The sequence below is a fragment of the Nothobranchius furzeri genome, chromosome 4, assembly GCF_043380555.1.
Source record: "Nothobranchius furzeri strain GRZ-AD chromosome 4, NfurGRZ-RIMD1, whole genome shotgun sequence".
In the NCBI taxonomy this organism is placed as follows: Eukaryota; Metazoa; Chordata; class Actinopteri; order Cyprinodontiformes; family Nothobranchiidae; genus Nothobranchius; species Nothobranchius furzeri.
In genome coordinates, this window is record NC_091744.1 from 9,401,633 (window position 1) to 9,429,036 (window position 27,404).

The window sequence follows — 27,404 nt, forward strand, 5'->3', positions numbered from 1 at the left end:
CTTCTTATTAGATTTTTTGGAGGTGCTGTTTAAAAAAAAAAAGGATGCAAGTGATTGACTATCTGCAGGTTCAAGAGAAGAACTGGTGTCAGTCTCAGTTATTCAATTGTATTTAATGTATTTTTGGAGTTATTTGTCCTCTCCAGGAGGAAAGCCACAAAATTATTCAAACACGCCTGCAGCTTTGAGAGCTTTGGTGTGAGAGTGGGTTGGTTTAGGGAAGTGTGGTGCTGCCTATATGTGTATAAATAATATTTAGTATTATCAATAACTTTTTTCAACTCTTTCATCTAATTGTTCCTAGCTAATGACATAATAAACCATTATCTCATCTGATCCTGCACATTTGTCATGACCAGATGTTCACAAAGAATGAAATGAACTAGACTAATGATCTTAATATGACCTAATAATCTTAGGTGTGTTCTTGCTGTGTCTTTGTAAATCCATGCTTTCGTTCTTTTTTAAACACAGAAACAGTTTTGTTTACCTGTTTGTAGCTACAGTTTCGCCGACAGCTGCCGGCTTCTTCAGGCTGACGCTGATGGTGGCGCGTCACTTCCTTCTCCGTTTATCTGCGGGCAGCAGAGGACGTTGTCGCCTTCTACTGCCCGCTCTCCCCTGTTTCTGTGTTTAAAAAAGAACGAAAGCATGACCTAATAATATTGATGCATTTTACAATAATGATCAATTTCATATGAATAAAAACAGAACGATTTGTGACATTTAAATTGCACAAGTTAAAAACGTTCTTTATATAAAATAATAAGGTTGCTTATTTTTAGAGTGGGCCTATTTAGTGGCTGCTTGTAGTTCTGACGCATGGCCGCTAGAGGGAGACAACGCAACTTCGGACTAAATCCAGGATAAAAGCGTGAAAATAGTTTTATAAAATATTCTTTATTTTAGAGGTGAAACGTCTAATATTTGGATTCAACTTTGTGTCTTTTGCTTTCCCAAGCATCGCTGAGAAACGTTTTGATTATGTGAGTTTGTGGTAAAAAAAAACGTAGAACTACAGAAATTATGAGGCAAAGTAAACCTCACCTCAGCTCCCAGGTTCACATCAGGAGGCAGGGTCTCCTCCTCCCCCTCCTCCTCTCTCGCACAGCCTGTTCTCTCCTCTCCGCTGATCTCAGTTTAGTTGACCAGCGTCGCAACTGGGCGATGCGTCTCCGTCAGAGCCTCCGCATTTGGAAGGAAAACCCCCTCAGTGTGTCCTCCAGCTCGCGAGACAGCTACTGTCTCTGATCCTCGGTTTTTGTTTTTGACAAGGTTTTCGATGCTCTATTTGAAAACCGACTAATTATTTCTAAACAAACTTTGAACGATTCCCCAAGGAGGGTTTGACGGTTTTTTAATTCAATTCTGCAGACAGTAGAGGCAGCAACTCACTGATTTTGGGATGTCTCAGCTAGACCAACTCGCTTGATTTGGGTAAAATTTGAGCTGAAGGCTTTGACAGCATCTTCTGGTAGACTACAGAAGAGAAGGAGGCGTCATAAAGGACCACAGGCTCTACAAAGGTAAATCAAACAATTCTTTACCACCACAACTACAGATGTTCTGTTGCACAGGGTCGTTTTTTTGGATTTTGTTCTTTAGAAGCGGTCTATTTAAGAAAGTATATTTAAGTAATGTTAAATGAACTAAACAGATGTTCACCGAACGAGTTAAAGATTCTGCAGCTATGATTTTAATTGCTCATCACACTAGAGTGGTTCCTCAGGGTCTTATTCTGGGCCCCTTTTTAATATTGCTTGTGCATTGCATGTTTTTGTAGACAAAACTTCTCAAGAACCACCAGGAGAATTTTAAGGTTAATTTACGTACTGTTGGTGTAAGTTTTCACAAGAACTTGGACTGAAATGCTTTCCAATAACTATGATTCACATCATCTATTTATCTGCATCATGAAAACAGCATCAACATCTGACAACATCACACTTTGTTTAGAATACCTTATTGCTCATTTCCACGAAATGCTGCTGCCGTTTAAATATACCATTCCATTGTGTGGTTAAATTAGATTAAAGTCACAAGAGTTTTACAATTTCAGAAGTACATGAGCTAAATTGTTGCCACAGTTTTTTCCCATGCAGGTCATCTCTGTTCTTGTCATAGAACAACTTTTATTTAAAGTTCTTTGAGTCTCTATGTAGCAGATTGTTGGGGCTCAATATTGGCCAGGAGCCATGATAAAGGGTCAAATAATACCCCGTAATAAAGCCCTACAATGGAAATGACTACAATAACTGGTTTATGCCACCCTCTCTGCCAGGGCATGAATATTAAATGAGCTGGATGTTGATTGGCCAGTTTAGTTATGGCTCTTTCATGCTTTCTGATGCTAGTGTACTCAATACACAAGCTATGGATCTATCTGGCATTTTTTCAAAGATACTCCTAGTACATCCTGGAATGTTACATGTGTGCTCAGAAATTTGCTAAAAGCACAATTTGGGGGTCTTAAAGCAACCATTTTTGTCATGCTTCTAAACAACGTTTCAACATGGTATTAGCTATAAATATATTGTGTAGATAAAATAAATCAATAAATAAATGAAGTGGTACTCTTGCGTTTGTCTAAAAACCTCTGCCAATAAAACAGCTCGGTCCGAAACCAGCCATTGGACATTCCGGTTGTCGGTCTTGCCGAACTGCTTCACTTCCGCATTTACCTTGGTCCTCCATTCATTACACACTTGTGTATTTAGCAACAGAACACCGCTGGTGTGAGATGTTCTCGGCTCAATAAAATCAGAGAAGGAGAAACAGCCGGCTGCTACCACTTCAACTTCAGGACAAACTACCTGAGTCCTAAAAAGAAAAACACTATTTGAAATCACGAACAACAAAAAATGTTCAAACCTGGTTCAAAACTGGTGTTTAGCGCTTTCTTGGTTATTGTGGCAATGTGGCAGTAGCGGTTTTAGGCACGGGCAGACAGGGCAGTTGCCCGGGGTGGCATTTTTTCATGACACAAAAGGGGCGCACAAGCGCTGAGTAAAAAAAAAAAAAAGAAATCTGCGCCGCACCGAGGTTTTCTATTATCTGTCATATGACAGTGTCTGGATTGGAAACAGCAAGTTGGCACCCCCTGCAGCTACAGGCGCTCCTGCTGACTGAGAACGTTCATGTGCACCGTGTATGAAGAAGAGGAAGGGGAGGGGTGCGGTGGGGGAATTCACCTGTGGGTCTTTCCCAAATGAAATGAGCGGGTAGGGGCTGAATCAACTGTATTAACATGGCTAAAGTCAATCACATCTTGATGTTCTTCCATTTAATGCACATTTCATTCATAATATCATAAACACAGGCCTATCATTCTTTCAGGTTTTTCTGAATTGTGTGAAATGGCCGAATAAAAAAAGGACAAACAAAACGATTTTGTGGTCACCCCCCATCAAGGTCAAATTGTTTAGTCCTGACTAAAGGAAACTTATTGAGTCAAGAGCCAAACAGAAGAAATGAACATAAAAAGGCTAAAACCACCAGGTGCCCGATTCAGGAAAAAAAAAAAGAAAAAAGAGGAGAAAGATAAAGGTATGTAGCTCTCATGATGCATGTTTTCAATTTTTTGAACCAGTTAACTGGGATTTTAACGGTTAAATTCGGTCAACTAATTGCTAACAGAGCTAATAGGGCTGAAATATTGAAACAAATATTCAAATGGTTAAAAAAATCCTTCGTTTTTTACTGATTCAAACTAGGATTTGTTAAATGCTCGCTGCAGCCTGTGGCCTGCCTGAACAACAACAAACACATGTTGATCATGTTCACATAATAATAAATAAAACAACTCTACAAGCAGAAGAAAACTGCCCAGTCACCACTAACTATGCTGTTTATTTATTGCAGATGGCTGCACTGATTATTTTTACATGATTTGTTCTGTAAAAGTTGGCATTTTTGGTAGTCTACAGTTTTTTTATGTCAGTTTAAATTACAATTTCAGAGGCAATTCTAAAATATTATGGGTCATGATAAAGATCTATTGGAGATCTACCCCAACTTTTGGACTGCTCTGCCAGTCACTGTGGCTCAAGCTGAGAGGAGCTTTTCAAAACTTGATCAAGTCATACCTGAGGTCAACTATGTTTCAGGGGCGGCTCACTAACCTGGCTTTGATTAGTATCAATCACTCAGTAGGGGAGCAGATTTCATATGATGACATTATTGATGACTTTGCATCAAGGTTAGGTTTTAATTTTAGTTTGTGTTTTCTGTTCTAAGTGCAATGCTGTAGTGATTATCTTTAGTTTGTTATGTGTGAAATATTTTTGCTATTTAGAATATTTATTATACATTATGTTCATATATTCTTAATATTTAGTTAATGTTTGTTTTTGTATATTTGATTCTATATATTTTGATACAGTATGTAATGTATATTGCTTTACATTCGGACAACTTCATAGTAATTAATGTAAATATGTGCAATAGGGTTGTCACGATACTAAAATTTCAAACTCGATTCGATACTGGGAAAAAAACTCGATACTCGATTTCGATACTATTTAAAAACACCAATTTATTGTAATAGTAATAACATTCCTCAATTTATATTGCAAAAATTAGATGTTAAGAATTAAGTGTGTAAAGTGCTTAAACCTTTCAAGTATCAGCATTTTTTAAAACGTGCATACAAAAACTGGTGAAAGTTAACACTTTAAATCATGAATTGTCTCACTTTATATACACTATTTGCAGAGTGATGTTTTGCTGCTTAAACTATGTTTAAGGTGCATTTTTGTCATAAGCTGTAATACCATATATTTTGTTCTGTACTTTTGAACAACTCTGTTGGTCAATAAAGGGAGATAACGAATTTCTCCACAGTAGGACAAAGGTACATCTACCGGTAATCTTAATAAAAACAGATTGGCGCACGGCAGTGACGTCATTAAAAGCTCCGGTTAGATTAGCCGCGGCTAGTCTGTTCATGCCTAGAAATCCCAGACTCGCTCCAAACGAACAGGGGGAATTACGTTAATGAATCCTAACAAAACCTTTCGACATGAAGATGTTTTGGTGCAGTCTTATTTCGAGGCTGCACCATGGGTGCCCGTCCGCAGCCGTTATATGGATATACACTGATGGCGATTCGCCGATGGATCTAAATACCCCGGGGAATCCAAGTAGCACCAAAGTTGTCAGCGTGAGTAAACAAACGTACTGCATGCTAGAAATTAAGTCCGGGTTGCAATAAACGGGAGTTTTCCTGTAAGCACATAAGCGTGAATATACAACTACGTGTCGGACTTGGTATGCTAATTAAGTTGGGCTGTGAAGCGCCTCCCAAATTCGCTGTTTATGTTTTTGTTTATTTATTTGGCAGACAAAACTTGGATCGGAGACAACTCGCGTGGGAAATTGCAATGTAGCCATGCGGCGTCTTCTTCTTCTGTTTGTCTGGGAGGCGGAGGCTGCTTTACGGCATCTGGCTGTCGTGCATTTCGATGTACTTGAAGAAGGCTGTGTATAATAGTCCATAATATCGATATCACAGGGATGGACTATCTAATTTAGATACCACTTTTAGCATCGATTTATATCTAGGTATCGATTTTTTTGAGAACGCTAATATGCAACTTAGAAAAATGAATGTTCAATAGTCATTCTAATAAAACATGCCTGTTTGTAGAAAACATGCGTGTGTTCGTGCAGGCAGGCAGGGTGGTGTGGTGGTGGTGGTGGGGGCGCTCAAGGGGGCGCTCAAGGGGGGCCTCGCCCGGGGAGTAATTCCATGTAGAACTGCCACTGCAATGTGGGTTCCCATATCAGGGGGGCGTGGCCTAGGGATGATGACCGACGGGAGGGGTGAGGGTTCTGTGACTGTGTTTGTGTTTTAAAGCCAGCTTGTTTTGCAGATTTGGTAAAGCAGCTAAGCATGTAAAAGTTACACAACCTGGTTTAAACACTAAGTTTGTACATATCTATGGTTAAAATAATGCAAAACCATAATAGACATGTGTATTTTTATTTTTTTGTCTGATTATTAAATCTACATTTGTGTGTAGTAGTTTAATAAACCCCTGTTATCAAGAAATGGTAGAATACACAAAAACAAGTAATTTCTATCCCAGATATATTGTTCAAGCAAACAATTCTGATATAAATAAGTAGCTATCACATAGGCATTCAAATATTCTTAAATTTATTCAAAAATATTCTTAAATTTATTCAACTTGTGTGGCTTTTAACCAGTCAGAATGTTGAATGTTACCTTTTAAAGGGTCCAGTAAGCTTTAAACTATCAGAACAGGGCATGAAGTCCAAATGAGTAAACTGATGCCTCACCTTTAAAGGAGACCAGGTCCAAAACTTCAACCGGTTTAGCTAAAAACACCTAGGTTTCCATTACTTTGAACTTGGTGATTTAACTTCTATTGTCCCTATCTGTCCCTCACTGTGACAGGAAAAATATCCTTAATAGGAAATTTGACTTGGACCACCCTAAAGTTTTTATATCAATGTTTGGATGGTGTTGCATGTTTTTAAAATCCATAATTGGACCCTATTTTCTCTTTGATATTAGTCTGCCACCAACTGCTGTTTAAAACCCAAGAGCTTCGTGTTGGACTAATACAAACTCCTTCCATCCCTCTCAACACTAATCATGTCTCCTCATCTTGCCTTTATCTAAAAACATCCAAATTCTGAAACTTACAGGATTCCAAAGGGAGGGGTTGCAGATGGGGATGACCTCTGGGTGCGTCAGAACCACAAAAATCCCCAAACTACAGATGTAGCAACATGGTCTGGACAGAGCCTTTCTGTCTTTTTTGGTATGGTTGCAGAGTAGTTGCATCATGTTGCTCTCTAAAGGCTGGGCAGAAACAGTTGGATGGATTTTTTAAACGACCCAAAGCCAAACTTTGTTTCTCCTGTCACTGATGCATCTGTCCTGCAGCCGCCTTCCACCCACACTGTCTGCTACAGGATGGGAATGCTGCTCCTACATATGGGATCTGTCTGTTTCTGTGCGTGCGTGCAAGTGAAAATAACGTGTAGCAAGCAATGTGGGCTGAAGGAAGCACGCAAACAATAAAAGTCGGAAAGAATGCTGTACAGAACAGGGCAAAGAAAGAAAAACAAGTAAGGCAAACTATGGAAGCAAGTAGGAATGACAGATAGGAAATAGATGATGATATAAGTTAGAGGGCAAAAATAAAGAGAGATACCAAAAACCAAAGTTAAACAAACAGAGGAAAGAAAAAAGGTTGGAATGGGAGAAGTATATGAAAGGATTTCAGGAAGAAAAATTGGCAGAAGACAGAATGGGTTGGAATAATTTACAAGACTCGAGAGAAGTCATTTGTATAGGAAACAATATGTGATAGTCAAAGAAGTGTTAAGGAGTAAAACTGAACTAAAGGAGGAAAGAGATAATGATGACAGAGTAAAAACAAGAATGCCATTAAAGCCCAGCATAGCTTGAAGGAATGTCCCCATTTAGTTTTAAACTAACACCATTATAGTCCATCCTTCCATTCATTTTCCTCCACTTCTTCGGAGTTGGGTCGCGGGGGCAGCAGCCTAAGCCGAGGGGCCCAGACTTCCCTCTCCACAGTTCCAAGGCATTCACAGACCAGCTGAGAGACATACAGGTCCTTCTAAAAAAATTAGCATATTGTGATAAAGTTCATCATTGTTTGTAATGTACTGATAAATATTAGGCTTTCATATATATTAGATTCATTACACACAACTGAAGTAGTTCAAGCCTTTTATTGTTTCTAATATTGATGATTTTGGCGTACAGCTCATGAAAACCCAAAATTCCCATCTCAAAAAATTTGCATATTTCATCCGACCAATAAAAGAAAAGTGTTTTTAATACAAAAATAGTCAACCTTCAAATAATTATGTTCAGTTATGCACTCAATACTTGGTCGAGAATCCTTTTGCAGAAATGACTGTGTCAATGCGGCGTGGCATGGAGGCAATCAGCCTGAGGCACTGCTGAGGTGTTATGGAGGCCCAGGATGCTTCGATAGCGGCCTTAAGCTCATCCAGAGTGTTGGGTCTTGCGTCTCTCAACTTTCTCTTCACAATATCCCACAGATTCTCTATGGGGTTCAGGTCAGGAGAGTTGGCAGGCCAATTGAGCACAATAATACCATGGTCAGTAAACCATTTACCAGTGGTTTTGGCACTGTGAGCAGGTGCCAGGTCGTGCTGAAAAATGAAATCTTCATCTCCATAAAGCTTTTCAGCAGATGGAAGCATGAAGTGCTCCAAAATCTCCTGATAGCTAGCTGCATTGACCCTGCCCTTGATAAAACACAGTGGACCAACACCAGCAGCTGACATGACACCCCAGACCATCGCTGACTGTGGGTACTTGTCACTGGACTTCAGGCATTTTGGCATTTCCCTCTGCCCAGTCTTCCTCCAGACTCTGGCAACTTGATTTCCGAATGACATGCAAACTTTGCTTTCATCCGAAAAAAGTACTTTGGACCACTGAGCAACAGTCCAGTGCTGCTTCTCTGTAGCCCAGGTCAGGCGCTTCTGCCGCTGTTTCTGGTTCAAAAGTGGCTTGACCTGGGGAATGCGGCACCTGTAGCCCATTTCCTGCACACGCCTGTACACGGTGGCTCTGGATGTTTCTACTCCAGACTCAGTCCACTGCTTCCGCAGGTCCCCCAAGGTCTGGAATCGGTCCTTCTCCACAATCTTCCTCAGGGTCTGGTCACCTCTTCTCATTGTGCAGCGTTTTCTGCCACACTTTTTCCTTCCCACAGAGTTCCCACTGAGGTGCCTTGATACAGCACTCTGGGAACAGCCTATTCCTTCAGAAATTTCATTCTGTATCTTACCCTCTTGCTTGAGGGTGTCAGTGATGGCCTTCTGGACAGCAGTCAGGTCGGCAGTCTTACCCATGATTGCGGTTTTGAGTAATGAACCATGCTGGGAGTTTTTAAAACCCTAGAAATCTTTTGCAGGTGTTTAGAGTTAATTAGTTGATTCAGATGATTAGGTTAATAGCTCGTTTAGAGAACCTTTTGATGATATGCACATTTTTTGAGATAGGAATTTTGGGTTTTCATGAGCTGTGCGCCAAAATCATCAATATTGGAAACAATAAAAGGCTTGAACTACTTCAGTTGTGTGTAATGAATCTAATATATATGAAAGTCTAATGTTTATTAGTACATTACAGACAATAATGAACTTTATCACAATATGCTCATTTTTTGAGAAGGACCTGTAGCCCTTCCAGCGTGTCCCGAGTCTTCCTTTAGGTCTCCCCCTGGTTGGATGGGCCCCTAAAACCTCACCAGGGAGGCATCCTAACCAGATACCCGAGCCACCTCAACTGGCTCCCCTCAATGTGGAGGAGCAGTGGGTCTATTCCAAGCCCCTCCCGGATGATCTCGCTTCTCACCCTATCTCTAAGGGAGAGCTCAAACACCCTGCGGAGAAAACTCATTTCGGCTACTTTTATCTGTGATCTCGTTCTTTTGGTCACTACCCAAAGCTCATAACCATAGGTGAGGGTAGGAAGGTAGATCGACCGGTAAATCGAGAGCTTCGCCTTCCAACTCAGCTCTCTCTTCACTACGACAGACTGGTCTAAAGCTCACATCACTGCAGATGCAGCACCAATCCGCCTGTCAATCTCATGTTTCTCTCACTCGTGAACAAGACCACCCTCATAGTTTAACACCGTTATGTGGGACTCATAAAACATCACAGGATCATTTGTTTTTGCTCATCCTCAGGGTTTGTGTGTGCAGGTTACTCAGGTACCAAAGCCTTGTTCACACGTGTGGATGTGGTCCGGTCTCTGTAAGGCTTCCGGATGGACCGTCTTTTTTTACCAACTGCGGTTTGTGTGCCGAACGTCTCCAGAAATCTGCTCCCACAAGAGCACCAAATGATTAGAAATGTGACACGATACCCGTAAAAATAATGTGAAATATTGTTAACTGAAATCGTTGTCATTTAAAATAAAACAAAATCTGGCAAAAATAATGCAACACAGGTTTTATTTTTAAATAAACTGGATGTACTTTGCTGTTCTATGTCTCATTTCCTGTCTGGCTCATGGAATTTCTTTAACTTCATGGAAATTTGCATGAGTTGTCTGTAAAAAATTATACGCCATACAGAAACTTCCCGGAACTCTGCAGCCCAGTCGGTGTGAATGCTCTGATTGGACTCTATAATTTTTGGTCTATGTGGAAGCCACGCCGAACCCGGGCAGTATCTGTTCCGCATTCGTTGTGATGGAGGCTGCCTCTCTTAGCTCCTTTTTCAGGGATAAAACTTAAGCCTCTTTCACACGGAACGTGGAACGGAGGACATCTGGAAGTGAGACGGGGATCAGTGATGTGCATCTCAAAATAAAGCCTGTTTCTCATTATTTTTTGCCTGCTTCTGTTTTATTGTTAATGACAAGGATATCAGTGATAGTTAACATTTTTGCAGGTACATTTTTAAACTTTTATTAAGTTTCTAATCATTTGGTGCTCTTGTGGGAGCAGACGTCAGAAGATGTTACACACGAACCGCAGTCGGTGTGAACGGAGGTTCATCCTGAAACCGTCTGCAGGACCGAACTGCATCTGTTCTCCTTTCGGTTTGAACGAGGCTTCAGTCCTCCATCACTCTTGCTTCACCCTGTTTGGTGGTCCCGAAATTGAGCCCCCCACCATGAGACCTCCCCGAGAGCCAAGCGCCCCCTTCCCCGCTGCATGGCCTCCACCTTCAGTTGTTTCCATACCTTCCCGGCTCTTTGGACACTTTGGGTTCAATGGGTTCAGCCCTGCAATAAAAGCACTACTCCCCTTTTTACTTCCCCCACGGCCCAGGACAGAGTTAGCAGGCCTCCCGTTGGAGGAGCCCTTCTTGGTTTCTCCCCTTCTACAGACCTCTTTCAGTCTGTTTTTCTCTCCTTTCCTCGGCTGGCTGTGGTCACAAATTCAAGCCCAGCCCTGGACCAGTCATTCATTTTTGTCCTCTTAGTTTCAAAACCACTAACTAACCACTGACTCCCTGCGTCCCCCTCCTCTCCTCCCCTCTGTCTCAGGAATGTCTTATTCACCTCCTCTGCGCGTCTCCTTTGCTCTCATTCTAACATGCTAAAAGCTCCCATCCGTTCGTGCCAACATCTGTGAATAAACACTGCACAAACACGCTTGGGGCACGCATGCCTTTTTCTGCCAACTTGCCGACACACTTCAATGAACCCCCCCTTCCCCTAGTCGCCCCCGCCCCATCACTTAGTGATGACCACCTGTAAGGACACACACACACACACACACGCACGCACGCACGCACGCACGAACGCACGCACGCACACACACACACACACACACACCCATAGACCTCAGTTTCTTCTCCCTCTCTTTTCCATTATCCTCCCGAGAGCCAAACGCCGAGGCTTTCACTTCCAAACCAAACACAGACCAAATTCCTGAAACCCCAACTTGACACCCCCCATCTCTCCCACCCACCCCTTTCATATTTGCCTCTCCCCTGCTTCCCATTATTCCTCTCTCTCTCTCTCTCTCTCTCTCTCTCTCTCTCTCTCTCTCTCTCTCTCTGTCTCTTTCTCTTGGATTCGTGTTAAGGGAAGGAGGAAAAATAAAATGCTGGCTTCAACGAAAAAAGACCTGGAGTGAGCGACAAGGGAGAGAAAAGGGCCTTAAAGACAGGGATAAAAGAGGTCTTCTCAAAGTTTGAGATGTAAAAGAAGATCTAGTGCCGCAAAAGAAGAGTGTGATGCCAGAAAGTGTGCCTCTTTCTGATTTTTATCTCTTTTTTACTGCGATTACATTAAAGTGACAATGTGTAGTTTTTACCATTATTCTCTGGAAAAATCCATCAAAATGTTATAAATGAATGCCCAGTTGTTGAAAAATATTGGCAGTTTCACAAAATATAACCATAAAGATCTGTTCTAAAAGGAGCGGGTCTAACGCCTGGAACACACCAGCTGCGAGGCACCGTGAAGTGAATTGCTCACGAAATTTGTGCGCTGCCCGTTGCTCCACTGTTCACTTAAGGCGCTTCTGCTCACGCCTACTGTTTTCCAAATCCCCCCACCCTACCCCCTTGTCCTTGCTGTGGGTGTGTGTGTAACCAGTTTGCCCTGCTTGTTGATATCAGAAACTGCACTGATCCTGCTGCTGTTTTGTAGACCAGGTCTGTTCTAAATGGGTAAGTAAATAACCAGTGTTTGTGGTAGTGTGCAATACTATTGTTTGAATTAAACATATATGTTTGTATTCACATTTATGAGATCCATCTTTTGCTGTAAAAACTACATTTAAAACTATGGAAACGCTGTGTTTCTCCGCAGGAGTGTGTGTGTGTCTTTGTTCATTTTCGTCTCTGTAGTTTGTTTAGATACACAGAAATGATCACATTTATCAATCATGGTGTTTTATTTAGAAAAATGTCTTTATTTTGTTAAATTTATCGGCCTGCCTCTTCCGTTTTGGTTTGACTTCCTGCCAGAATTGACGCGGCTCACGAAAAAATTAGCGCTCACGCCGAATCGATCGCTGCACGGCACAAGTCTTCGTGGCGCTTCACAGCTGATGTGACCAAGAGTGTAGGTAAACAAGGGCGCTAATTAGAAGTGCCCGTCGTTCCACTGCGCTTCGCGGCGCATTGTTGCTCTTTCATGTCTGGTGTGTTTCGGGCGTAAGTCTTTGGGTGACGCCATATTGGATGCCATGTTTCCTTCTACAGAAGACCACGAGGACAAAACACATTTACTGATTTGTAACAAATTTTTACAAAACTTTCACCAATAATAATTGTTGTTTTACACATTTACCTCTTCACTCGTTGCCAGTGAGGAAAGGGGGTCTGATGTGCTTGTTACTTTGCTGGAGGTTGCACTCCCAGGGATTTTTGACCCTAATGTCCATCCGTTGGTAAGGTCTTCTTTGAACACAAAAATAATGCTTGCTTGCAATGATTTAGGTATGTACTTCACCCTATCGCCAGGGAAAGCACTCACTGCCATTTTAAAGAAGGTGTCAGAGTAAAAGTAAATATCATTTTCACAAAAAGAAACCAAGTAGATCTCACTGAAATATACAGTTCTGATTCAGACATAGTTAAAACAGATGATACTGACATTTATCATCATTATAATAGATTCACACACAAACTCAGATCAGGGGATGGGCATTAAGTGCTTATGATTAGCAGGTCATAAGAAGTGACAGATGGTGGTGTTTATTTGCACAGCCAGCTTGGTCTTATGAAAAATACAAAAGAAAAAAAACACTTGTGGTTTCAAATCAGTTTGCTTTTCAAATGTCTTCTGCTTTGGTGATGGCTTTTGTTTTAGTTTAGTTTAGTTTATTTCAAACAAAGAAAACATACATAATTTTTTAAAAAGTACCACAAACGGAAAAAATACATATCATCCCTTCTGTGTTTGAAAAGGAGTAGGCTGAAGTGGAAACTTATATATCCCTACCCCTTTATACAAGTAATTTTTACTTGTTTACTTAAATCTAACACAAAACCTACATTAAAACAAACAAAATGGTACAAGTCACCAAAAAACCACCAAATTATATGGAAAAAAACAAACAAAAAAAAAACATCTTTTTACAATTGATACACTTTACTTTTCCTTGGAATAAAGGACACCCACATAAATCATCTATTTTCCACTATATACTTGTTCAGAATATGTTTTTTATAATTCATTTTAAACACATTTATATTTGTACTTACTTTGATTTCTTCTTCTAAATTGTTCCATAATTTAACCCCTATTATTGTGATACACATCTGTTTTAATGTTGTTCTAAACTTATGTATCTTTAAGTTTAGTGTCCCTCTCAGGTTATATCCTCCTTCTCTCTCTGTGAACAGTTTCTGTATTTTATCAGGCATTAATTTATTTCTTACTTTATACATTATTTGTGCTGTTTTGTATTTAACCAAGTCCTGGAACTTCATTGTCCATGTTTTAATAAAAAGTTCATTTGTGTGATCCAAATATCCTGCATTTGTTATTAATCTGATAGCCCTTTTCTGCATTTTACGGACCTGATGTATATTAACGTTTAACTGCAACAAATTTTCCAAACTTGAAGGTACGTACTGGAAAATATGAAGTGTGTTTCTGTGTATAAATAACAAACAATTACCATCTTCTTATCTGTTGTAAAGTTTCTGAACAGCCTCTGTTTACAGAAACAGAGTTCACATTGACAGGACTGCTAGGCCAACAGCCAGTCCAAGTGCAACCAATGGAAAAGTGGACTGCTGCTGCCTTAAAGTGACAGTGTGTATTATTATTATATTTTTGTGTTTGAGTAAGACTTTACCAACGGAGGGCCATTAGGGTCAAAAATCCCTGGGAGTGTAAAACAACAACATTTATGAATGGGGGATGTTTTATAATCGTTTGTTTCAAATCAGTAAATGCATTTTGTCCTCACAGGCTCCTGTAGAAGGAAACGTTGCGTCAAATGGCGTCGCCCAGAGACTTAGACCCACTCCCCTGTATTTTAGTCTAGATTTTTATGGTTATATGTTACGAAGCCGCCAATATTTTTCAACAACATTTCGATGGATATTTCCAGAGATTAATGGTAAAAACTAGATGTTGTCACTTTAAACAGGTCTAATCTGCAGAGTTTTACAGCCGTTAACATTTAAAAATTTAATTTACACCTTTATCAGTTAGGTGTTACAGGACTAATGGACTTTCAAATAAATATTGGCTACCCCAAATTCCGTTTTTCTCTCAATCTTAAATTTAGGTTAGCCGCTAAGGGTTTTCTCGTGTGGTTTGTTTTTGTCTTTGAAACCTTTTCCAATCTTGTTCTGGTTTACTGCTTTAAAAATCTCTTTTGCTGTTTATTTGTCCTGTTGGGATGTTGGATTGTATTTGCGAAACAAAACAAGCAGAATTCTATTAGTGTAAGTGACAGTAAATTTCCCGTAACTCTTATTTCAGAAGAAATATTAAGAATAACTACGCAGGAGCACTATGTGTTGGTGATGTTGTCATGGTCTGCATCCTGCGTCTCCCTCATGTGTCTCCTTGTGTTCTCCATCCCCCTCTAGGATCCCCTTATGTGTCTCCTTGTGTTCCTCATGTGTCTCCTTGTCTGCATCCCTCCTCATGTGTCTCCTTGTCTGCAGCCCTCTCCAGGTTCTCCCTTCAGGTGTCCCCTCAGGTCCTGCGCCCCTTGTGGTCCCCAGCCCCTTCCAGGTTTCTCTCATGTTTCCCCCTGGTCACTTTATACTTGTTATCCCACCCAAGATAGTCTACGTAGTCTCCCCATAGATCCCCTCTCTTTGGTCCCTGTCTCTTTAGTTCCCCAAGCAGAAGATTTAGTGTTTTTTTCTGGTGTCTAGTTTTCAGGTTTATTAATTCTCTTATCTTTAGTTCTCTGTATAGTTATTTTTTCCAGTCAGTCTTTTCCTGTAACAATGTGTTCCTTTCCCATTTAGTGAAATAATCTCTCCTGATCCCTTCAGGTCACACTCCCCACACACCTGCTACCTGTTTCCCTGATTTCTCCCCTCTGTGTATATAACCCTGTCTGTGTCTCACTGTGGTTGGTTCATTGTTCGTGTCGCGTGCCCCCCCTCCCCCCCCCCCCCCCCCCCCCCAGTCTCCAGGTTTTTTGGCTCCGTGCCCCACTAGGCTTTCTTTGGCTCTGCCCTACTAGGATTTTTTTTTGGCTTTCGTGCCTCTCTAGGTTTTCTTTTGGACTCACCATCTTAATAACGATGTTTAATTTTAAGTCCTCTCCTGTCTCGTGTCATTCTGGGTATCTGCGTTTTGGGTCCTACTCCTCCAACCCTCAGCATGATAGATGTTTACAATCGTAAATAAACATTTTATTTAATGTGTGAAGTAGCTACAATCTTAGCTAGTACCTTGGGCTTTATAAAGATGGCCCTTTTGTTCCTTGGCTAAAGCAGTCCTTAGCATCGTTAGTTCATTGGTCTTAATGGGTGTAAATTCTATGTCTCTGAATGGAGGCCATTCAGGAAGCTATCTATAACTGGTAATTTAACACAAAACATGCTTAAAAATGGTAGAAACATTCATTCAGTGATCAGCTGAGAGCTTTCCATCTGGTTTGATGGAGCCTTTTTCTCTGGTTTTTTTATTCTGGGAATGAGGACTGTTCACAATACACAGCTGGGATTGGTTATTTACTGGCTTTACAGACACACACACACACACACACACACACACACACACAAACACACACACACACACACACACACACACACACACACACACACACACACACACACACACACACACACACACACACACACACACGAGCAGTGGAAATAAATAGGGTGAATCTGCTTTGTACATAGGAATGTGAGGCACATGTGTTTGTGTATTCTGGGTCTGGATGACAGAATGAATGAAAAAAAGAATAATAAGAAAGAAAAAAAAAGAAAACAAACAGTAAGGCCAAAGACACTGACCAACTAAACATCTAGACATTTGAATGATTTATGTAATTTTGGTCATTGTTGGCCATGCTTCTTTCCTGACTATCATAAAAACTGCTCTGCAACTCTTTCTTTCATATTCTATTAATATTTATAGATTTTCAGAACAAAGAGCCTACACGTAAAAATACAATATCTGCATTCTTTTTCAACATCCTTGGATTTAGTCTTATTTTCCCGTCTTTCTGATTTGCCTCGCACCTTGTAGAGCAGTGTTGGATAAAACGGTCGGAGGAGGGAATGGAGCTGCTGCCCTGCTGATGGGAAGGAGTTACAGGGAGTGAAAGAAGAGATTTTTATGTTTATCTTGTCCGGCTGCCAAATTGTTGCTTGTTAGTGCAGTAAGGCATATAGATAGTGGTTACGAAGGAAAAGAAGGCACAAATGGACACAAATAATGAGACACAGCAGGAAAATTTAGCAGTGGAATGCAAATTCCATCAGTGAAAACAAAAACTGTGTGTGTGTGTGTGTGTGTGTGTGTGTGTGTGTGTGTATATATATATATATATATTCCTTCCTTGAACCATCACCTTATCGTGGTGGAGTTTGAGTGCCTTAATGATCCTAGGAGCTATGTTGTCTGGGGCACTTTGTGCCCCTGGTAGGGTCTCCCATGGCAAATTGGTCTTAGGTGAAGGGTGAGACAAAGAACAGTTCACAGGATCTTTCATGGAGGTAAAGTCAAAGAGTCGTAGTACCCGGCCCGGAGGGTTACCGGGGTCCCACCCTGGAGCCAGGCCTGGGGTTGGGGCCCGTGAGCGAGCGCCTGGTGGCCGGGCTTTCGCCCATGGGGCCTGGCCGGGCCCAGCCCGAACCGGATACATGGGCTCATCCAACTGTGGACCCACCACCCGCAGGAGGAACATGAAGGGTCCGGTGCAATGTGGATCGGGTGGCAGACCAAGGCGGGAGCCTTAGCGGTCCGATCCCCGGACAAGAAAACTGGTTTTTGGGACATGGAACGTCACCTCGCTGGCGGGGAAGGAGCAGGAGCTTGTGGCAGAGGTTGAGCGGTACCGGCTGGACATAGTCGGACTCACCTCGACACATAGCATTGGCTCTGGAACCCAAGTTTTTGAGAGGGGTTGGACACTCTCCTTTGCTGGAGTTGCTCCGGGTGAGGGGCGGAGGGCTGGGTTTGGCTTTTTGTTAGCCCCAAGACTCTCTGCCTGTGTGTTGGGGTTTACCCCGGAGGACGAGAGGGTAGCTTCCCTGCGCCTTCGGGTCGGGAAATGGGTCCTGACTGTTGTTTGTGCTTATGGGCCAAATATCAGTTCAGAGTACCCGCCCTTTTTGGAGTCCTGCTGGGGGACTTCAATGCTCACGTGGGCAATGACAGCTTGACCTGGAGGGGTGTGATTGGGAGGAACGGCCTGCCTGATCTGAACTCGAGTGGTGTTTCGTTATTGGACTTTTGTGCAAGCCTCAGTTTGGCCATAACGAACACCATGTTTGAACATAAGGATGCCCATCGGTACACTTGGTACTAGGGCAGCCTAGGTTGCAGGTCGATGATAGACTTTATAGTCGTATCATCTGACCTGCGGCCATATGTTTTGGACACCCGAGTGAAGAGAGGAGCGGAGCTGTCAACTGATCACCACCTGGTGGTGAGTTGGATCAGATGGCAGGGGAAGATGCCGCGTAGACCTGGCAGACCCGCACGCATAGTGAGGGTCTGCTGGGAATGCCTGGCAGAAGAACCTGTTAAGACGGTCTTCAACTTCCACCTCCGGCAGAGCTTTGACCGCATCCCGAGAGCAGTGGGGGACATTGACTCCGAGTGGGCCTTGTTCCACTCTGCGATTGTTGAGGCGGCTGTTGCTAGCTGTGGTCGCAAGGTGGCCGGTGCCAGTCGTGGTGGCAACCCCCGTACCCGCTGGTGGACACCAGAGGTTCGGAGAGCCGTCAGGCTGAAGAAGGAGGCCTACAGGGCGTGGCTGGTCTGTGGGTCTCCAGAGGCAGCAGACGGGTACGGGATAGCCAAGCGGGGTGCAGCAGTGACAGTTGCCGAGGCAAAATCTCGGGCGTGGGAGGAGTTTGGTGAGGCCATGGAGAAAGACTATCTATCAGCTCCAAAGAGGTTCTGGCAAACTGTCCGGCGCCTCAGGAGAGGAAGGCAGCAACTCGCTCACACTGTTTACAGTGGGGATGGGGAGCTGCTGACGTCAACTGAGGCTATAGTCGGACGGTGGAAGGAATACTTTGAGGAGCTCCTCAATCCCACCTATGTGCATTCCGAGGAGGAACCAGAGCTGGGAGACCTGGGGATGGACTGTCCAATCTCGGGGGCAGAAGTTGCTGAGGTAGTCAAACAACTACACAGCGGCGGAGCCCCGGGGGCGGATGAGGTTTGTCCTGGGTATCTCAAGGCTATGGATGTTGTAGGGCTGTCATGGATGACACGTCTCTGCAACATTGCGTGGTCATCGGGGGCAGCTCCTGTGGAGTGGCAGACCGGGGTGGTGGTCCCCATCTTTAAGAAGGGTGACCTGAGGGTGTGTTCCAACTATAGGGGGATCACACTCCTCAGCCTCCCTGGAAAGGTCTACTCCAAGGTACTGGAGAGGAGGGTCCGATCGACAGTTGAATCTCAGATTGAGGAGGAGCAATGTGGTTTTCGTCCTGGCCGTGGAACTGTGGACCAGCTCTATACACTTGCAAGGGTGATGGAGGGGGCATGGGAGTTTCCCCAACCAATCCACATGTGTTTTTTGGATTTGGAGAAGGCTTATGACCATGTCCCCAGGGGCACCCTGTGGGGGACGCTCCAGGAGTATAGAGCTCCGGGAGTTGACGTCACTTCTCCCAGCATGCAACAGTTCAAATCGAAATGGCGCCATTTGGCAGGCAGAAGCCGGCAGCTGGACTATTTGTTATTGTCAGAAAACTCAATCAAACGGGAAATATGGTAGATTCCTGTTGTGACCCAGGATGGACGACATAAGGAATGAGTCATCTACAGGATTCCTTAAGATCCGGAGCGCCGCAAACGTTGGATCATTATAATAAAACGCCTTAGTGACCGGGCGAAAATGAAGCTGTGGGATCCCGAGAGTAAAGGTTTTCGCTTATGCAGCGACCACTTCATATCAGGTATTTAAACCAACATTTCCTCAACTGTGTATGGTATTTATTTTAAATGCTTTTATTATGATTCTTAGTGGGCTTCCTAAACTTATTTTGGCGTGGCTTTTTCTGTCTTATTACTCATAGCAACAAGTAAACATCACTTAAAACTTTGCCTCGTGAGTTCTGCGTGCTGCCGTTTACGTGTTTTATGATCACAGCAATTAACCTGCTAAGCTGTATTTAATTTTTAAATAATGGTTGATCAATTGTTAGATCACACATAAAAAGCACTTTGGATTGCTATTATCTGTCTCACCGAGACTACTTACGTGTAAATCTGTTATTTGTCCGTCTATCCATCCATTTTCATCCGCGTATCCGGAGTCGGGTTGCGGGGGCAGTAGCGTGACTTCCCTCTCCCCAGCCGCCGGAGCCATCTCCTCCGGGTAAATCCCAAGGGGTTCCCCGGTCAGGTCCGGTGTTGTGCCGGTAAGAAGCCCGCTCTGACAGCTTCTAGCGTCGGAGCGGGCAGTAGAGTCGAGAGTCCCAGACCTTCTCCCCAGCTCCTCCGGCTGGGGGAATCCCAAGGGGTTCCCCCGGCCAGGTCCGGTGTTATGCCGGTAAGAAGTCCGCTCCGACAGCTTCTGGCGTTTTTAAAAAGTATCCCAGGGGCACGGTAAGGGTCGGAGACGTTTAGTCTATTTAATTTCTGACTATATAAAACAATTTCTTCTGTTTTAAAGTGTGAAGTAAACTCAGACGAAGTAAAAGCCAAGCGGATCCCGTAGATGTTCATGGTTACATCCGTGTTTGTTTACCTTTTTTGCATGCTAAAATGGCGCCCACTAACTGAGAGTCACGTGGGGTCCAGAGCTCTATAGGGTGGGTGGCTTTCTGTTAAGGGCCATTCAGTCCCTTTACCAGAGGAGCGTGAGTTTGGTCCGCATAGCCGGTAGTAAGTCGGACCTGTTCCCGGTGAGGGTTGGACTCCGCCAGGGCTGCCCTTTGTCACTGGTTCTGTTCATTACCTTTATGGACAGAATTTCCAGGCACAGCCTTGGTGTGGAGTGCATCGAGTTTGTTGGCAGGAGAATCTCATCTCTGCTTTTTGCGAATGATGTTGTACTCCTAGCTTCATCCAGCTCTGACATTCAGCTCTTGCTGGGTAGGTTCGCGGCCGAGTGTGAAGCGGCTGGGATGAGGATCAGCACCTCCAAATCTGAGACCATGGTTCTTGACCAGAAAAGGGTGGCTTGCCAACTCCGGGTTGGGGGAGAGGTCCTACCTCAAGTGGAGGAGTTTAAGTATCTCGGGATCTTGTTCACGAGTGAGGGTAGGAGGGATCGGGAGATCGACAAATGGATTGGTTCAGCATCTGCAGTGATGCGGACGCTGATTTGATCTGTCGTGGTGAAGAGGGAGCTGAGCCTGAAAGCCAGGCTCTCGATTTACCGGTCGATCTACGTCCCAATACTCATCTATGGTCATGAGCTTTGGGTAATGACCGAAAGAACGAGATCGTGGATACAAGGAGTTTCCTCCGTAGGGTGGCGGGCTCAGCCTTAGAGATAGGTTGAGGAGCTCGGACATTCGGGAGGGACTCGGAGTAGAACCGCTGCTCCTCCGAATCGAAAGAAGCCCGTTGAGGTGGTTTGGGCATCTGGTCAGGATGCTTCCTGGACGCCTCCCCGGGGAGGTGTTTCGGGCATGTCCTGCTGGCAGGAGGCCCCCGGGTCGACCCTGGACACATTGGAGACGTTACATCTCCAATCTAGTCCGGGAACGCCTTGGGGTCCTGCCGGAGGAGCTGGTAGAGAAGGCCCGGGAGAGGACGGTCTGGCGCTCCCAAGTTGGGATGCTGCCCCCGCGACCCGGATAAGTGGAGGAAGATGACATACATATATGTACAAAGCTGTTGATGCTCTTCAGTCAATGAATGAAAAACCCACAATGGTCACAGAAATAACTAGAATCTGACTAAAATAATAATAAATATAAACTGTATGAAATTAACCAGTGAAAAAGTCAGACGTGGAAGAGGTGCCCTTCAAACCTGAGACAATTGGAGCAGTTTGCTCCATGAATTTATTTTCTTAAATTCAGTTGAAGTATGGTTGAAAAGGAATGTCTGACTTTCACTGGTCAAGGTAACTTTATTTATATCTTTGGGTAGATATGGTAATATCTAAATATGGTATTGTTTCATAGCATTTTTTATTTATTATTACATTTGTGTTATTGTTATTACATTTGTCAGATTCAAGTTCAAAGGTACCAACAATTTTGTCCACATCTGTATGTATTAAGAAAATTCCCATCTCACCCTCTGCGGGTGGTCTCCTTCCAGCTCGGGTCCTTCACCAGAGGCGTGGGGGCTTGAGGGTTCTGCACAGTATCTTAGCTGTTCCTAGAACTCACTTTTTGGCACTGATCCATGAAGTCGCTCACTGGCGAAGCAGTCATGATATGCTGACATCTTAGCAAAGTCCTGACATGGGCTTAATTTGTGCATTTGTGTATCCTATAAAGGATATAAATTAATATCCAACTTTTACTGCAACAAAAACTATAGCTTCTATAAAAATCACGTGTTCCTTAGAAATGATGAAATAACAGCATTTCCTCTAAGAAACTAGACAGCCATAACCCTAACCCAATCTAGATGATAACAACTCTGTTTTTTTCCTCACAAATTTTTAACGAACCCAAAATACTTTTAGAAATACCATGGCTGAGAATCTGTTCTTTGAAACCATGAACCATGAAGTTTTTGTAAGCTCCCTTAACTTGGTTCCCTAGTTCCACAGAAAATTGCATTTCTTTTACAAGGTACTTATTATTCTAATAAAATAAGATACCTACTTTTTAGGTGAAACCATTCTTAATTCTAACTTTGCTTATCATTTTTTTTCTTGCACCAAGTACCGCAGCAATTTCCTAATGTTGTAATTCTCGCCCATTTGGTAATAAAACTCTTCTGATTCTGATTCCTCTCTAGTAGGTATTGTTGTGATGCTTTTCCACACTGGTTTCTGTAGAGATTTTCACTAAACCATCAGTGGTTAAAACACCTATCTGATTGGCTGGATTTTATATAAAATAAACCTTTCACTTGTACATTTTTTCTTTAGCTTTTGAGGGATAAACCCATTGAACATAACAACCTTTAATATTCTAAATATTTCCTCAACTGTGCAGCCTATGTAACAATTGAACTTTTTGCTGTCAGCAGATATGTGCTCAGCCTCTTTCTGAAGATGCATCATCATCTTATTTACTTTATCGCTTTCTGGCAGATTGGTATTTTGATTAGTAACAAAATATTTAAGATTTTAAAGAAATCACATACTTTACTCAGCAAAAGTGACAGCACAAAGGCATGAACAGAGTTGGTGTTTAGCTCAAAAATAACTAATGAGATTGCAGACGACGCCCTTTGTTATAAACAAACTGAATATTTTAAGCTGTGAAAACTGTTCAACGATGAATCTGTCCAGTGTTTGAAATTCATTAGCAAAATGCATTTATAGCCTACCTGTGCACATGGATACTGGAATATGATTACAACAGAGCTTCTAATTAAAGTACAAATTACAAAAAGATGGGCTAAATTATCATTTTTTATTATGGTAACTCTAAAATAATGCTCTTTGATGTTAATAAACATCCAATTTTAAGCATTAAACTCATCAATACTATAATAAAATCCTCAGGAGTGTTGACTTTTGCTTCTCTGGGCCTGGGCTGCTGAAGGACATGGTATTATGACCACCATTTGTGCAATTATTATTTGTATTTCTATAAATGTGTGCTTTTCCTCATGTTTTCCTTCCTTTGAGTTTGTTTGTGTCATATTCATGTACCTCCTTCCTGCCCCCAACCAGTCAGCTCTGACGGCCGCCCTTCCTGAGTCTGGTTCTGCTGGGGATCCCTTCCTGTTCAAAGGAAACTCTTCTTTGCCATCTTACTTTGCTTAATAGCATACAGAGGAAAGAAGAACACATGCAATAACATTGTTTGGTTTCATTGGCTTGACAAAGTTTTAAACATTGAGAGATGAAATACTCCAGTTGAATTATATCAGTATTATTAGACTCTTCAGAAGCATTGGAGCAAATAGAACAGATTCTGAATTGGAGTTCAGAGGAGAAGAGATCAAATTCTTACGCTTTCTCCCCAAAGAGCTTCAGGCTAACCCTAACCCTATGGCCGAAACACTCGATGATTTCTGGGTCCACTGCTGATGATGTGTCCGAAATTTGTATAAAATTAATTTGAAGGAATGTAATGCAGTTACCATACATCTAAACCCCAATTAGGGACCTGAGGACCATCGGTTTAGCTCAAATTTAGATCCATTAAAGGCACTTGGCCTCAAAATCTAACCTCTACCATAACCTCACTCTAACCCTAACCAAGGATGTATGACAACATGTCTTAAACCTTAGATGGGTCACATCCCTAACCCCAGACCTTCAACTCTAACCATAACCTTGGTTCATAATGCATAGAAAAGATGTACCAGTATTAGGTTATAGATAAAACAAAATAATCTTCGATTTGAATCATAGCCAAAACTACAAAACATTTCAATCTCCTTTACACTTCTCTTCACTCTCCCATTCCTTCTCCTTTAATTGGGAGGGGGTATAGGGGGAGCCAGGTTAAGGCTAGTCCGGATCAGTTGTGGTTAAGACGTAAACACGTTGCCACCTCTGCTACCTGGTCTCCATACTCTCTCTCTCTCTCTCTCTCTCTCTCTCTCTCTCTCTCTCTCTCTCTCTCTCTCTCTCTCTCTCGCTCTTCCTTTCGCTCTCTTGCTCTCCTTCGCTCTCTATCTGGAAAAACCAACAATGGAAGGGGGTTTCTGAGTGACATGCGGCGGCCCGCGCACTGCCAGTGATTCCCTAATTAAACAGTTTCGGTCATTGGACTGACTCAGGGGGAATTCATTGAGTTATATCTACTGAATCTAACCCTGGATTAATGCCTTTGTGCCCAAGCACCATTTGGTGTTGGTTTTCATTGTGACATAAATTCCTGAACTCAACATATTTAGTGACATTGAGTTTATTTTTCCTGAGCTCATGTTGCAATAGAGTCATATAACTTGCAGATGTTCTACGTTTTCTAAGGTGAATTGTTTATGGTTTCCATAATGTCGTTTTAGTAGAAGTAGTTTGGATGTTCTCAATGAACTTGTTCCATGTAGTGAAACAGTACAGTTGGATGCTTATGACCTCTTCTACAGTAACAATGTACTGAGAACTAGGATGAAACTATTTCCCTGTGAAAAACCCTACATAACTCGAGTCTTGTGAGGTTACTCCCCTCCTCCTCTGGCCCTGACAGCCGTCGCCGCACCCTTTTTAAGTGGAGAAGACGCCAGTTTCAGTGTGGGAGACACTACAGGCTCTACTGGTGGTGGTTGCAGACTTTCTCTGCAGAGTTGCATCATTTAGCACTGTCGAGGTGCAATAGAGATAGAGAGAAGGAGGGAGGAAGGGCAATATTGAGACAAATAATAGGAAAATAAGTGTGAGGAGAGGAAAGGGTGGGAGCTCATGTCCAACACTTTGGTCTACACCCAATCTTCACTCTTGTTTCCCTGGACCATATAGATTGTTGTACGTCATGAAGGAAGGTCACCACAATGAATGCTTGCACAGACAGGATGCTGTGAATCAGAGCAGTAGTCCAACACACTCACAATTAGAGAACGCTGAGGGTTGATTAACTTTTTTCTCCTGCAGCGGTGGTTGAACACAGCTGGCTTTGCTTATGAAACTCCAGATTTAATAAAGTGGCATAGCATATTTAAAAGTGGTGATATTAGTAGTAGTGATATTAGGGGGCAGCAATTTTCTAGGGGTGGTCATGGCCACCCCTTGGGGGTTCCCTTGCTTTCAGTGAAGCAGTTTAACACAAACCATTGTTTCTTTTTTTTAAACCGACTTCTCTTCAAACAGGTGTCCAGTTTCAGTTAATTCCAGCTGTTCTCATTGACACACTTCAGCCTTTAGAGCCACCCTCTTTCTCCTTGTACCTCCAGCTCACAAAAACAAACGTCGTCCTCCCTCTTACATTGGCATTGCGTAATACCTTAAAAGGATGTGCAGCTGGAAATGATCAAAGGATAAAAACCTCTAAAAAAATAAGAGCTGACAGTGTTAATGGAGTGATGGGCTGTCATTGAGCCCACCTCCCTCCTTCTGTACTTGACAATCTCGTATGTTAGAGAAAGTATTAATGCTGTTGAAAAGTACACAGGATTCTGCACGAATAGCTCAAAGGATAGGACAGAAAAGGGAGAAAAATAGCAAAAAATTAAAGGAGGGAGTTAAAGCAAAGTTCAGAAAGGAATATGAGGAGCAGGGAACATGAGAGGTATGCTCTGCTGGAGGACTGAGAGACGAAAACCACAAGAAGGAGGGAGGGAGAAGGAGGAAAGAAGAGAAAAGGGAGTAAAACATAACAGGGAGAGAGAGGCCAGACCACGACAGTGTGGAAGCAAAAGTTTCCTGTGAGAGGAGGAAAACCTCCCTAAAGAGTGTGTGTTAGTGTGTGTTGTACCTATGTGTGAGACTCACATTTCCATACATGATTGAATGCGTATCGCACACATAACTACACGTTTGGTATGCAAAAGGAATAGTTGGCTTGGGCCAATCTGCAGTAAATGAGAAGATTGTCTTATGATTTATTCTGTTTCACTAAATATCAGTTTCAAATGTTGCATTATCGAAGTTTTCCACTTATTAGAAGAGTTTTACTGACTGTAAACACCTCAAATACTGACTAAAATACCTTTGCAGCTGTTGTTAACACCTTGATGACTTGTGAAAGCATAAAAGCCAACTTTTAAATGCTTGAAGTACTTATTCGTGCAAAAGTGCATTTGATTGCAAGAGTATAAAATAGACAGCGTGTGCATGTTGTGGTGCAACAAGACGGGGGTTTCCATAAGAGGCCCTATAGAGTCACAGGTCATTGAGGGGGATGAACTGGCAGAGGTTATGAGTTCTTTGCATGTGTGCTGATGTGAACTTGGTCTGCATGGATCAATATGAGCATGCCTTTGCAGAAATAGCAGTGTTTATGTGTGTGTGTCTGTGTGTGTGCACTTTAAAACTTTAAAGCTTTAAAATTGTAGTGTGTTGCCATTTCAACATTGTGAGGACATCTTGCCGGTCCACACAATGGCAAAATACCTTTAAACGTGGTTTTAGTGGTATAGTGTGAATTAACTTTTGGTTTAGGTCAGGGTTAGGAATAGCCTGGCAAGCCAGACTAAATACATGTATTATTTAGTCTGGCAGCGCTCCATTGACGGCTCTTGGTTGTGGGGCGGGTTCTACCGTTGTCTTTCAAATGATCTCCGCATGCTGCTGCTGGACAATGAATGTGACATACTCACCGCAACAGCCATCGGTAAATGAGGCGGCCCGCAGTTGAAGAAGGAGAAAAAAAATAATTTTTTTCTAAAAAAAAGCTCTTAAATACATCTATCTGCTCCTGATTCTAATGAAGCCCAAGTTCTAATAGTCCAAAATTGATATAAAAGCTGTTTCAAATGAGCTGTCGCCATCTTGTTTCACTCTGTTGCATCATCCCACCCACCAGGCATAGAGAGTGCCCTGATTGGCCCACAAAGCGGATAAAGCACTGTGATTTGTTCACTAAGCAGATAGAGCACTATGATTGGCCCACCATTATGGACCAATCACAGCTCTTTATGTGTTTGAAACCCCTCTAGAGAGCTGTGATTGGCTAGCCAGAATGCTGTTAGGGGCTGCAGAGGTTCCAGTGGAACGTTCCTAGACCGAACTTTGCTAAGCAAGAATTTG

The 27,404-nt window shown here is 42.6% G+C and overlaps 1 protein-coding gene across 1 annotated transcript in view; it reads left to right on the forward strand.

The window, feature by feature from the left end:
* Positions 1-1,152: 1,152 nt before the first annotated feature.
* LOC107389719 (zinc finger protein GLIS2) overlaps positions 1,153-27,404 on the forward strand; it is a 54,814-nt gene continuing 28,562 nt past the window's right edge. The window contains exon 1 of the mRNA XM_015965991.3: positions 1,153-1,526. The gene's annotated coding sequence lies outside the window, so the exon portion shown is untranslated. The remainder of the gene's footprint in view (positions 1,527-27,404) is intronic.